Below are 13,266 nucleotides of genomic sequence, written 5' to 3' on the forward strand. Positions count from 1 at the left end.
AATATATAATTTAGCAGACACTTTGATCCAAAGTCAATTGCAGTCATGTGTGCATGTACGGATGGGTGTTCCCGGGAATCGAACCCACTATCCTGGAGCTGCAAGCACCATGCTCTAATAAATAAGTGACAGAGGACCACACTGAAACGCCAACATCATTCCTACTGATGATGAAGGCTTATTCTCTCTTCGCTTGAATGCTAGAGCTTACATAATGACATCACATATCATTATATCACTGTTGAGACAATTGTTGCTTTGTTTATTATTTTGTGTTATTCCTCTCCTCCCTTCTTTCTTTCCTTCCCCAACTACTATTAAAGGTCATAAATCAATTTCCTATTGTCTGGGTGGAAAAGGAGGGCAGCTTTTTCCACTACGCTGCTGCTGTGTGTGTGTGTGTGTGTGTGTGTGTGTGTGTGTGTGTGTGTGTGTGTGTGTGTGTGTGTGTGTGTGCGCGCATGCGCATAAGCGTGCATATAAGTGTGCGTCTGTTGTTCAGTCAGTGCGCTTATGGACAACATGAATCATATTTTTTAAACAGGGGGGCCCAGTCGGATTCAATGCAGTAAAACTTTTTCCTTTCAAATATATTAAAAACAGCACCCAAGAGAGTATGTTTCATATATCTGGGAGTGTTGTCTCATGAGAACCCAGTCCCAGATGTGAACCTCTTATTTTCCATATGTTGATTGAGGAGCAAAATCATATTTAAATTGAATGGCCGTCAATCAACTGAATTTGTACCTTTTGCTTGCAGACCTTTCCTTCTGATAAAAATAAACCACTCTGCAGGTTATGTTTATGCATACAGTAGTATTTTGTTTTGATTCATTTGTGTTTTGGGGCCTAGTAAAATGCCTGACCTGACCGAGGCACTTTGGTTGACATAGTTAGCTGCTATATGCCCCAAAACAAGACTGGTACAGAACAGATATTCCTTTAACATACGACACTAATGTGTGCTGTGCTGTCACAGGTACGCCCTCTCCTGAGGAGACATGAAGACGGGGACACAGGATGAACTCCACGTTTGGAAAACACAATCAGATCAATGACCCAGTCCCTGGGAGATTAGAGGGAGAGAAAGAGAGAGAGAGAATGCTCTGCCCTCAGATCAACTAGAATGTGGGCTTGTCGTTCGGTGGCACGTTCCCCTTTCATTGGTTGCTGGCTGCCATTTATTGACGTCGCTCATTTGGTGAAGACAGCCATTGAGAGCTACAAAATTTGAATGGAAGAGCATCAGGGAGGGGGAACATCTTGCAAAGGTGTTGACATGGGTCACCACACTATTAGACACAATCTATGACGTGCAAAGGCCCATTTTTGGTACCCACACAAACAAAAGGAGAGTCTTTTTGACATCCCGCCCCTGTGGTTAGTTAGACCTCTTTTGTGTGTGTGTCTCAGTGTGTGTGTGTGTGTGTGTGTGTGTGTGTCTCAGTGTGTATGTCTCTGTGCGTGTATGGTGTGTGTCTGTGTAATGAGGTCATGTTTTTCAGGAACCCAGTCATCAATCAGGACAATGGACCGCGGCAAAAATCCCAGGGTGCAACGCTGAGTCGCACCAATCAGAACCATGGGAATTAACCCTAACTTTCTCTGTATTTCACATGTATTTCCTACCATACCCAGAGTGTTAAAGCTGGCCAACTGATAGCTTTCAACTACTTCCCTGTGCTTGCTGGCGATTGTGTGCTAATGGGAAATTAACAAAGAAGGTAACACCCAAAAAGAACAAAGATAACGAACAGGTTCTTTCCTGGAGTTGTAATATTACAATATTGTTTTGAGCTAATAATAATATTAAATAATATATAATAATATTTCATTACTGTGGGTTAGGGTGAAAACAATGATGCAGTGAATACAGAATCTAAAACGTGCACAGGATTAGGATTACTGTACCTCATGTGCCACTGCTTTCCCTGAAAGCATTTTTTGATCTGGGACACATTTGAATGCAGTTATTGAAATGGGATGGTTTGAATACCTTTTTTGACACAATTTGACACAACAACACAGAACAGCAAAGCAGAGCAGAGCAGAGCACAGCAAAACACAACTGAACAGAACACAGTTATAGTCTTACCATGGAGCTGGGTGATGGTGTAAGAACACAGCTATAGTCTTACCATGGAGCTGGGTAATGGTCTAGCTTGCAAAGAATACTCTCTATACCAGGAACTCTCTCCTTCTAAGACAAGTAACACTGCCACAGAGCACAAGTGGAAGTTGGACACTATTTAATATTGAGAGAATGAGCCAGTGACGTTCCATCTCCTTGTGTCCCTGACCCCTGCTCCTGGCCCTGGGTGACATCATGGAAGATCTCTGTAAAACGGAACAGGGGCTTTACATTTTCAAGTGTCTCATAAAAAAAATACAAAAGCCCAAACCATGGAAATGAATAAAGGGCGGCGTTATTGAATGGGCCAGTTTGAAATTAAGGAGGTAAGGTAAGAGGAGAGCACAGCAAACATCATGCCAGATATTGCTGGGCCGGGTCCCGAGGATCACAGGACCAACCCACAGCCGGTGGGTCACACCGAAACAAAACACTGTTTGGGGAGAGCCGAGAGAGTGGGGAGAAACCAGGGCGATTGGGAAGATGGGAAGAGCAACGACACTTGATTACCAATATTTTCCGTGAGTTAACCACAAGGCAGGCAGGAATTTGATGGTATATTAGGGGCGGCCCAGCCCTAGCAATGGAATTCAAATCTCTAATCTCTGCAGAGCTGTGCTGATATGAAACAGAAGTGAGGGGGTGGGGTCAGTTGCAAGGAGGCCCATGGAGCATTCTCACGACTCACTCAGAGACAGAGACGGCATGGACAGACTGAGAGGGGTGGTACAATAGTGGGACCAAACACAAGGTTATTTGCATGCTGGAACAGGTGTATTCACACATAGTCCTCAGTTGAAGTTGTGTGTACTGGCTCAACCCACTTCTAAAAATGGCAGATGAGGTCAAAGATGGATTAGTAATGACACATTTCCAAATCAGAGGAGATGGGAGAAACAGGACTCTCACACTCTTCCCAGATGTAAACTATCTTCAGTTCAGTGATTGTTGTAACTTCTAGACGGAGGGATTACTGTAGATTGTGAATATCAAACGATGACAACACATTTCGGGAAGCGGCCCTTCTTGTTCCCTTTTATTTTCATTCTTGTAACATTGCGTTTCGTTACCCAAATAAAATGGCGGCACAACAACAGAGAAAAATTTTGTGTTATGACAGGACACAAGTTTTTTAACACCTCAGTTCGTGTGACTGAAGAGATTGATAACGTCTGAGCTGGATTAGCATAGCACATTACTCAGGTCACAGAAAATATTCTTTAAATAGAGGTGTTGAGAACTTCATGACCCAACCAGATAGACCTGTCCTACTTCTGACTCTGACTGACCAGTCTGCGTAAAAACAAGTTCGTACAAATGCCATTTATCATCATCACTACATTTACATAGGCTACTGCATTGAGATGATATTGAACGATAATGAGCTGTCTTGCCCCTGGATTGAGAAAATACAGTGAATTCAGACCCCTTGATTTTTCCTCATTTTGTTACATTACAGCCTTATTCTAAAATTGATTAAATGTGTTATTCTCCTCATCAATCTACACACCATACCCAATAATGACAAAGCAAAAATATGTTTTTAGAAATGTGAAGAAAAAAAAATTAATACATTTACATAAGTATTCAGACCCTTTACTCTCAACTTTGTTGAAGCACCTTTGGCAGCAATTATAGCCTCGAGTCTTCTTGGGTATGAGGCTACAAGCTTGGAACACCTTTATTTGGGGAGTTTCTCCCATTCTTCTCTGCAGATCCTCTCAAGCTCTGTCAGGTTGGATGGGGAGCGTCGCTGCATAGCTATTTTCAGGCCTCTCCAGAGATGTTCAATCGAGTTCAAGTCCGGGCTCTAGCTGGGCCAGTCAAGGACATTCAAAGACTTGTCCCAAAGTCACTCGTGTTGTCTTGGCTGTATGCTTCGGGTTGTTGTCCTGTTAGAAGGTGAACATTCGCCTTAGTCTTGAGCGCTCTGGAGCAGGTTTTCATCAAGGTTCTCTCTGTTCTGGCCTCCCGAGTGGTGCAGCAGTCTAAGACACTGCATCGCAGTGCTTGAGGCGTCACTACAGACCCGGGTTCGATCCCGGATCTGGTAGACCGATGAAGCGGCGCACAATTGGCTCAGCGTTGTCCAAGTTAGGGTAGGGTTTGGCAGGCGGGGATGTCCTTGTCCCATCACGCTCTAGTGACTCCTGTGGCGGGCCGGGCGCATGGACACTGACAGTCGACAGTTAAACAGTGTTTCCTCCGGCACATTGGTGCGGCTGGCTTCCGGGTTAAAGCGAGCAGTGTGTCAAAAATCAGTGTGGCTTGGCAGCATTGTGTTTCGGAGGATGCGCGGCTCTCAACCTTCGCCCCTCCTGAGTCCATACGGGAGTTGTAGTGATGGGACAAGACTGTAACTACCAATTGAGGAGAAAATACAAATAAATAAGGATATCTGTACTTTGCTATGTTCATCTTTCCCTCTATCCTGACAAGTCTCCCAGTCCCTGCCACTGAAAAACATCCCCACAGCATGATGCTGCCACCACCGTGCTTCACCTTAGGGATGATGCAATGTTTCCTCCAGATGAAACACTCGGCATTCAGGCCAAGAGTTCAATCTTGGTTTTCATCAGACCAGAGAATCTTGCTTCTCATGGTCTGAGAGTTTTTAGGTACCTTTCGGCTAACTCCAAGCGGGCTGTCGTGCCTTTTACTGAGGAGTGACTTTCGTCTGGCCACTCTATCAAAGGCCTGATTGGTGGAGTGCTGCAGGGAGGATTCTCCCATCTCAACAGAGGAACTCTGGAGCTCTGTCTCTGGAGCCCTTCTCCCTTGTTTGCTCAGTTTGGCCGACAGCTCTAGGAAGAGTCTTGGTGGTTCTAAACTTCTTCCATTTAAGAATAATGGAGGCTATTGTGTTCTTGGGGACCTTCAATGCTGCATATGTCACGATCGTCGTCAAGGAAATGACTGGGCCAATGTGCAGCGTAGTAAGCGTACATTCTTTTATTTTAAATGTCGCCAACAAAACAATAAACAACAAAACGAACATGAAGCTCTGTAAGGCTATACATGCCACTAACAAAGACAACAACCCACAAATGAGAAAAGGAACAAAGGCTGCCTAAGTATGATTCCCAATCAGAGACAATGATAGACAGCTGTCCTTGATTGAGAATCATACCCGGCCAAAACAAAGAACAAAAAAGCATAGACTTTCCCACCCGAGTCACACCCTGACCAAACAAACAGAGAATAAAAGGATCTCTACAGTCAGGGCGTGACAGCGTAAATGTTCTGGTACCCTTCCCCAGATCTGTGCCTCGACACTATCCTGTCTCGGAGCTCTACGGACAATTCCTTCGACCTCATGACTTGGATTTTGCGCTGACATACACTGTCAACTGTGGGACCTTATATAGACAGCTGTGTGACTTTCTAAATCATGTCCAATCAATTTAATTTACCACAGGTGGACTCCAATCAAGTTGTAGTAACATCTCAAGGATGATCAATGGAAACAGGGTATACCTGAGCTGAATTTCGAGTCTCATAGCAAAGGGTCTGAATACTTATGTAAATAAGGTAAATCTGTTTTTTCTTTGTCATTATGGGGTATTGTGTATAGATTGATGAATATTTGTTTTATTTAATCCATTTTAGAATATGGCTTTAATTAACATAACAAAATCTGGAAAAAGTCAAGGGGTCTGAATACCTTCGGAATGCACTGTATATATTCCAGCAGTAGAATGCAACTACAATGCTTTGAAGGGAAAAGCGAAAGGATCACATACTGTAAAACAAATTGACCCGGAGAAAAAAAAGGAACATAAGGCAGACAGTAAATAACCTGTCATCTTAACCAGTCCCTTGTCACTGTTGCCTGCCGTGGCTACTAGTGGAACATGCCACTGAACTTCCATCGGACTTTGACAGTTTTTTCTCTTCTATTGTATTATTATTCTTAATCATAAATTATTCCTCTGCCGGTTATGTTAATATCTGGAAATACACTGCGGCGGCCACAGATCCTTCCGAAATGTTTGCGTGGTCTTTGATTAATGGAGACTGGGGAGTCTAGCTGCTCGGCTTTTGCATGGGTAGGTTAAGACTGCGGGGATGGGCACTCCTTCCAGGAATATCTCGAATAAATCAGGTGCGATAGCGCAGTGGAAAAATGGCCATTTTCACTTTCTTTCCACTAAACATTATTTTTAACAGGGGAAAGAGAAATGTACTTTTTGGCACCTTTGTCATAGACTAGAACACTTCTCTGTTGATGCCTGGGTGGAATAAATATTTTTGTTTGTGTCAGCAGACAAAAAGCATTTTCCACACAAATGATGTTTTTTGCATCTTAGCCAGGCAACATAACTGTCCACCTACTCACCTCTGTAGTGCTAACAGCTTCACCCCTTCCCTCCCTTCCTCCCTCCCTCCTCCCACCCACTAACCTTTATCCAACACATCTCCATTTCGAACAACACTCTTGAATAATTGTTAGTGGTCAGTACAGCAGGCCAGAGATCCAAACAGGAAAAATAAATGGGAGACATTATTCAGATTAAGCAAGAAGAATGGAATGAGAGGAAAGGGGGAAAAAGGTGAGAAGATCGAGACATGAAAGGGGAGGCCAAAAAATGCACCCTTGAAGTTTAAACTTCACACCAGTGTTTGTTTTAAAAGGTCCAGAAAGGTAATTCTGATTCCCATGTAAAAGCCTTTTGAGTGACTAAAACATCACCCATAATTTTTTTTCCCCAAAATGATAAAATCTTTCTCTCATATCAAACTAATAGGAAGTCTGAAAAGACAGGGTGAGTGGGGAGCTTCACTAAAGAAAATCTCTGCATATAAAAACCACAAAGACTCCTGGAAAGCCCAGAACACAAGATTGGAATTTCTATGATTTACATGGTGGAGGAACATATTGCCTGCAGCCAACTGTAATGGTAAGCTGTGAGTGTCACTTCAGTTTTTAGTATGGAAAATAGCTGTGAGGATTTTTCTACAATATTAACAACATATAACACAATTACAATCTTTATAGAATAAACATTTCATTTCATCAATTACATGTGGAATTATATATTTGAGTGAACATTAGCAAGCCTGCAGCAGATGAATCACTAAGTACATTATCTCCTCCCTCTCTCCCCGGTTTTAGCTTGCTGTTAGCTAGGTTTGGGATATTTACTAGTCCATACCAGTAACAAACTAAGCTATGTCATCATTATATGGCAGTACACAAACAAAATCTAGCTCAATTATTTTGCTAGCTAGGATGAACTCGCCACAAATTCATTCAGAAATGGAGGAAGAGGATAGCTAGCTATAGCAATCTAACATTAGCAGCTGCCTCTTGAAAAGGAAGCAACTGTGACAAGGAAGCAACTTTATCCTAAGATTTAAAAAACTACCCCAGGGTCATAGAATGGCTGAATAACCACAACTCCCAGCCTCCACAAATACCTTGAAAACTAGCTCTATCTCAGTTATCTCTGTCGTGGCCAAAATGACTATTTCCCATAGGCTTGTACTAGCTATAGCATGACAGCAACAGCAGTTAGTTATGAACAACTGGCAGACATTTATACATTTGGTTAGTTTTATCCGTGTTATTTAGATGTTAGACGTGAGCTAAATGCGCTATAGCTAGCTAACGTTAGCATAGAGATAGCAAACTAGTTCTTTCACTTACCTGGTTGACTTCCACTCTCACTGTAGCCCATGGTAATACTTGGCCTTTGCTGGTGCTGCTGGCTGTTTGAGATGCTTTAGAAGTCACATTTATGGTAGGGACAGCATCCACTTTGAGAAGCAACTTCTTGCTGAAGCACTACTTCCATTGTTGATAGCCGTGGAAGTTCTCAAGGATGAAATGACCACAGCATACTGACGAGTAGACACCCAATTGCATTACCGCCACCAACTAAATCAAATCACATTTTATTGGTCACATACACGTGTTTAGCAGATGTTATTGCGGCTTGTGATTCTACCTCCAACAGTGCAGTAATATCTAACAATTTCACAACATATACCCAATACACACAAATCTAAGTAAAGGAATGGAATTAAAAATATATAAATATATGGACTGTCAGAGCGGCATAGACTGATACAGTAGAATAGTATAGAATATTATTAAAGTGAAATTATTAAAGTGACTAGTGTTCCATTTATTAAAGTGGCCAGTGTGTGTATAGGAAGCATCCTCTCTGTGCTAGTGATGGCTATTTAACAGTCTGATGACCTTGAGATAGAAGCTGTTTTTCAGTCTCTCTGTCCCACCTTTGATGCACTGACCTCACCTTCTGGAGGATAGCGGGATGAACAGGCAGTGGCTTGGGTGGATGTTGTCCTTGGTGATCTTTTTGGTCTTCCTGTGACATTAGGTGCTGTAGGTGTCCTGGAGGTCAGGTAAATTGCTCCCGGTGATGCGTTCGGCAGACCACACCTCCCTCTGGAGAGTATTGCGATTGTGTGCGTTGCAGTTGCCGTACCAGGCGGCCCGACAGGATGCTCTCAATTGTGCATCTGTAAAAGTTTGTGAAGGGTTTAGGTGAAAAGACAAACTACTTCAGCCTCCTGAGGTTGAAGAGGCACTGTTGTGCCTTCTTCACCACAATGTCTCTGTGGGTGGACATTTCAGTTTGTCAGTGACGTGTACTCTGAGTAACTTTTCCACTGTGGCCCCGTCGTTGTGGATAGGGGGGTGCACCCTCTGCTGTTTCCTGAAGTCCACGATCATCTCCTTCATTTTGTTGAGGTTGAGTGAGAAGTTATTTTCCTGGCACCACACTCTCAGAGCCCTCATCTCCCCCTGTAGGCTGTCTCGTCATTGTTGGTAATCAAGCCTACTATTGTTGTGTCGTCTGCAAACTTGATGATTGAGTTGGAGGCGTGCTTGGCCATGCAGTCATGGGTGAACAGGGAGTACAGGAGGGGGCTGAGCACGCACCCTTGTGGGGCCCCAGTGTTGACGATCAGTGAAGTGGAGGTGTTGTATCCTACCTTCACCACCTGGGGGCAGCCCGTCAGGAAGTCCAGGGCCAAATTGCACAGGGCGGTTTTCAGACCCAGGGCCTCGAGCTTAATGATGAGCTTGGAGGGTACTATGGTGTTGAATGCTGAGCTATAGTCAATGAACAGGGGGTGGCAGGTAGCCTAGTGGTTAGAGCGTTGGACTAGTAACCGAAAGGTTGCAAGATCGAATCCCCAAGCTGACAAGGTAAAAATATTTTGTTCTGTTCCTAAACAAGGAAGTTAACCCATTGTTCCTAGGCCATCATTGAAAATGAAAATTTATTCTTAATTGACTTGCCTAGTTAAATAAAAGCAGCATTCTTCCATCAGTATTCCTCTTGTCCAGATGGGATAAGACAGTGTGATGGCAATTGCATTGTCTGTGGACCTATTGGGGTGGAAAACATAAAAAGTGGGTATAGGGTGATAGGTAAGGAAGAGGTGATATGATCCTTGACTAGTCTCTTTAAGCACTTCATGATGACAGAAGTGAGTGCTACGGGTCGATAGTCATTCCGTTCAGTTACCTTTGCATTCATGGGTATAGGAAAAATGGTGGCCATCTTGAAACATTTGGGGACTGTAGACTGGGATAGGGAGAGATTGAATATGTCCGTAAACACACCATCCAGCTGGTCTGCGCATGCTCTGGGGACGCGGATAGGGATGCCGTCTGGGACATCTTGCGATGGTTAGCACGTTTAAATGTCTTACTCATGTCAGACACAGTGAAGGAGAGCCCACAGTCTTTGGTAGCGGGCCGCGCCGGTGGTACTGTGTTATCCTCAAAGCAGGCAAATAAGGTGTTTAAGCCTGTCTGGAAGCAAGACGCCGGTGTCCGCGACGTGGCTGGTTTTCCTTTTGTAGTCAGAGATTGTTTGTAGACCCTGCCACATACGTCTTGTGTCTGAGCCAGTGAATTGCAACTTTGTCTCTATACTGACATTTTGCCTGTTTGATTGCCTTGCAATGACTACTCTGTATAACAACTCTGTTTGTATTCTGCCACATTCCCAGTCACCTTGCCATGGTTAAATGCGGTGGTTCGCACTTTCAGTTTTGCGCAAATGCTGCCATCTATCCACGGTTTCTGGTTAGGGTAGGTTAGGGTAGGTTTTAATAGTCACAGTATAGTTCTGCCTATAGGAAGGGAGGAGAAAAGTGGAGTCGTGGTCAGATTTGCAGAAAGAAGGGATGCATCCCGGAGTACTACAGTCGATATCAAATCAAATCAAATGTATTTATATAGCCCTTCGTACATCAGCTGATATCTCAAAGTGCTGTACAGAAACCCAGCCTAAAACCCCAAACAGCAAGCAATGCAGGTGTAGAAGCACGGTGGCTAGGACAAACTCCCTAGAAAGGCCAAAACCAAGGAAGAAACCTAGAGAGGAACCAGGTTATGTGGGGTGGCCAGTCCTCTTCTGGCTGTGCCGGGTGGAGATTATAACAGAACATGGCCAAGATGTTCAAATGTTCGTAAATGACCAGCATGGTCAAATAATAATAATCACAGGTAGAACAGTTGAAACTGGAGCAGCAGCACGGCCAGGTGGACTGGGGACAGCAAGGAGTCATCATGTCATCTGAGATCCTGTATGTTATCACAATAACACCATGAGTCGTTAATCATTAGACATACACCCCCGCCCTTCTTCTTCCCGGAAAGATGTTTAGTCCTGTCGGTGCGATGAACTGAGAATCAAGACGGCTGGACCGATTCAGACAGTATATACCGAAAGAGCCATGTTTCCGTGAAACAGAGTTTGTTACTAGACTGGTGTATAACGCGCTACACAAATTAAAAATGCACCACCCTACTCAAAAGACACTGTAACTCTTCTCACGTAAAACCTCGTACCCCCCAAATACTTTTCTGCATCATTCACTACAACCTCAATTTTCTGTGACCTGCGATCCATCCATCAATCAATCCAATTTATTTATAAAGCCCTTTGCACATCAGCAGATGTAACACATTGCTATACAGAAACCAAGCCTAAAACCCCAAACAGCAAGCAATGCAGATGTAGAAGCACAGTGGCTAGGAAAGATTCCCTAGAAAGGCAGGAACCTAGTTAGAAACCCAGAAAGGAAGCAGGCTCTGAGGGGTGGCCTGACCTCTTCTGGATGTGCCGGGTGGAGGTTATAAGAGTACATGGCTATTTATGACCAGATTGTGCTTCAAGATAGATGACCAGTAGGGTCAAATAATAATCACTGGTTGTAGAGGGTGCAACAGGTCAGTACCTCAGGAGTAAATGTTAGTTGGATTTTCATGGCCGAGGATTCAGAGGACGAGACAGCAGGTGCGGTAGAGAGAGTCAAAAACCGCAGGTCCGGGACAAGGTAGCTCGTCAGGTGAACAGGTCAAGGTTCCCTAGCCACAGGCAGAACAGTTGAAACTGGAGCAGCAGCATGACCAGGTGGACTGGGGACAGCCAGGAGTCATCAGGCCAGGTAGTCCCGAGGCATGATCCTTGGGCTCAGGTCCTCCAGGAGGGGAGAGAGAGCGGGAGAGAGAGAATTAGAGGGAGCATACTTAAATTCAGACAGGACACCGGATAAGATAGGAAAATTAAACCAAATATATCAGACTGACCCTAGCCCCCTGGCACATAGACTATTGCAGCATAAATACTGGAGACGGAGACAGGGGTGAGTCGGGAGACACTTTGGCCCCGTCTGACGATGCCCCCGAAAAGGGCCAATAAGGCAGGATATAACCCCACCCACTTTGCCAAAGCACAACTCCCACACCAATAGAGGGATATCAACAGACCACCAACTTACTACCCTGAGACAAGACTGACTATAGCCCACAAAGATCTCCTCCACTGCACGAGCACAAGGGGCCGCAAAACTGGACAGGAAGATCCTGTCTGTGACTCAACCCACTCAAGTAATGCAACCCTCCTAGGGGCAGCATGGCGGAGCACTAATAAGCCAGTGACTCAGCACCCGTAATAGGGTCAGAGGCAGAGAATCCCAGTGGAGAGAGGGAAGTCGGACAGGCAAAGACAGCAAGGGCGGTTCGTCGCTCCAGTGCCTTGCCGTTCACCTTCGCACTGGTGGGCCAGACTACACTCAATCATAGGATCTACTGAAGAGATGAGTCTCCAGTAATGTCTTAATTAGAACTACCTCTCCCGGCTCCGGGAGAATTGTCATAAGCAACTGCTGAATAGCATACAGTCAAAAAATATTACTAGAAAATATTAATATTCATGAAATCACAAGTGAAATATTTTGAAACACAGCTTAGCCTTTTGTTAATCACCCTGTCGTCTCAGATTTTGAAATTATGCTTTACAGCGTAAGCAATACAAGCGTTTGTGTAGGTTTATCGATAGCCTAGCATAGCATTATTTCCACTTAGCATCAGGAAGCTTGGTCACGAAAATCAGAAAAGCAATCAAATGAACCGTTTACCTATGATGATCTTTGGATGTTCTCACTCACGAGACTCCCAGTTAGACAGCAAATATTCCTTTTGTTCCATAAAGATATTTTTTATATTCAAATAACTCCGTTAGTTTGGTGCGTTATGCCCAGGAATCCACCGGAAATAGCGGTCACGACAACGCAGACAAAAATTCCAAATTATATCCATAATGTCGACAGAAACATGGCAAACGTTTTTTATAATCAATCCTCAAGGTGTTTTTCAAATATCTATTCAATAATATATCAACCGGGACAGTTGGCTTTTCACAATGACCGGGAGGAACAATGGCTGCCTCTCTCTTTTGCGCAAGAATCACTCTGAGAGTCCCCACCTGACCACTTACGTAATGTGGTCGTTCACGCTCATTCTTCAAAATAAAGGCCTGAAACTACGTCTAAAGGCTGTAGGCACCTTAGGGAAGCCATAGAAAAAGGAATCTGGTTGATATCCCTTTCAATGGTCAATAGGGATGCATAGGAACACAGAGCTTTCAAAATAAGAGTCACTTCCTGATTGGATTTTTCTCAGGCTTTCGCCTGCAATATGAGTTCTGTTATACTCACAGACAATATTTTTACCGTTTTGGAAACTTTAGAGTCTTATCTATCCTAAGCGGTCAATTACATGCATATTCTAGCATCTGGTCCTGAGGAATAGGCCGTTTACTTTGGGAACGTTATTTTTCAAAAAAAAAAAATTGTGCCCCCTA

The sequence above is a fragment of the Oncorhynchus kisutch genome, linkage group LG11 (genome assembly GCF_002021735.2).
Source record: "Oncorhynchus kisutch isolate 150728-3 linkage group LG11, Okis_V2, whole genome shotgun sequence".
In the NCBI taxonomy this organism is placed as follows: domain Eukaryota; kingdom Metazoa; phylum Chordata; class Actinopteri; order Salmoniformes; family Salmonidae; genus Oncorhynchus; species Oncorhynchus kisutch.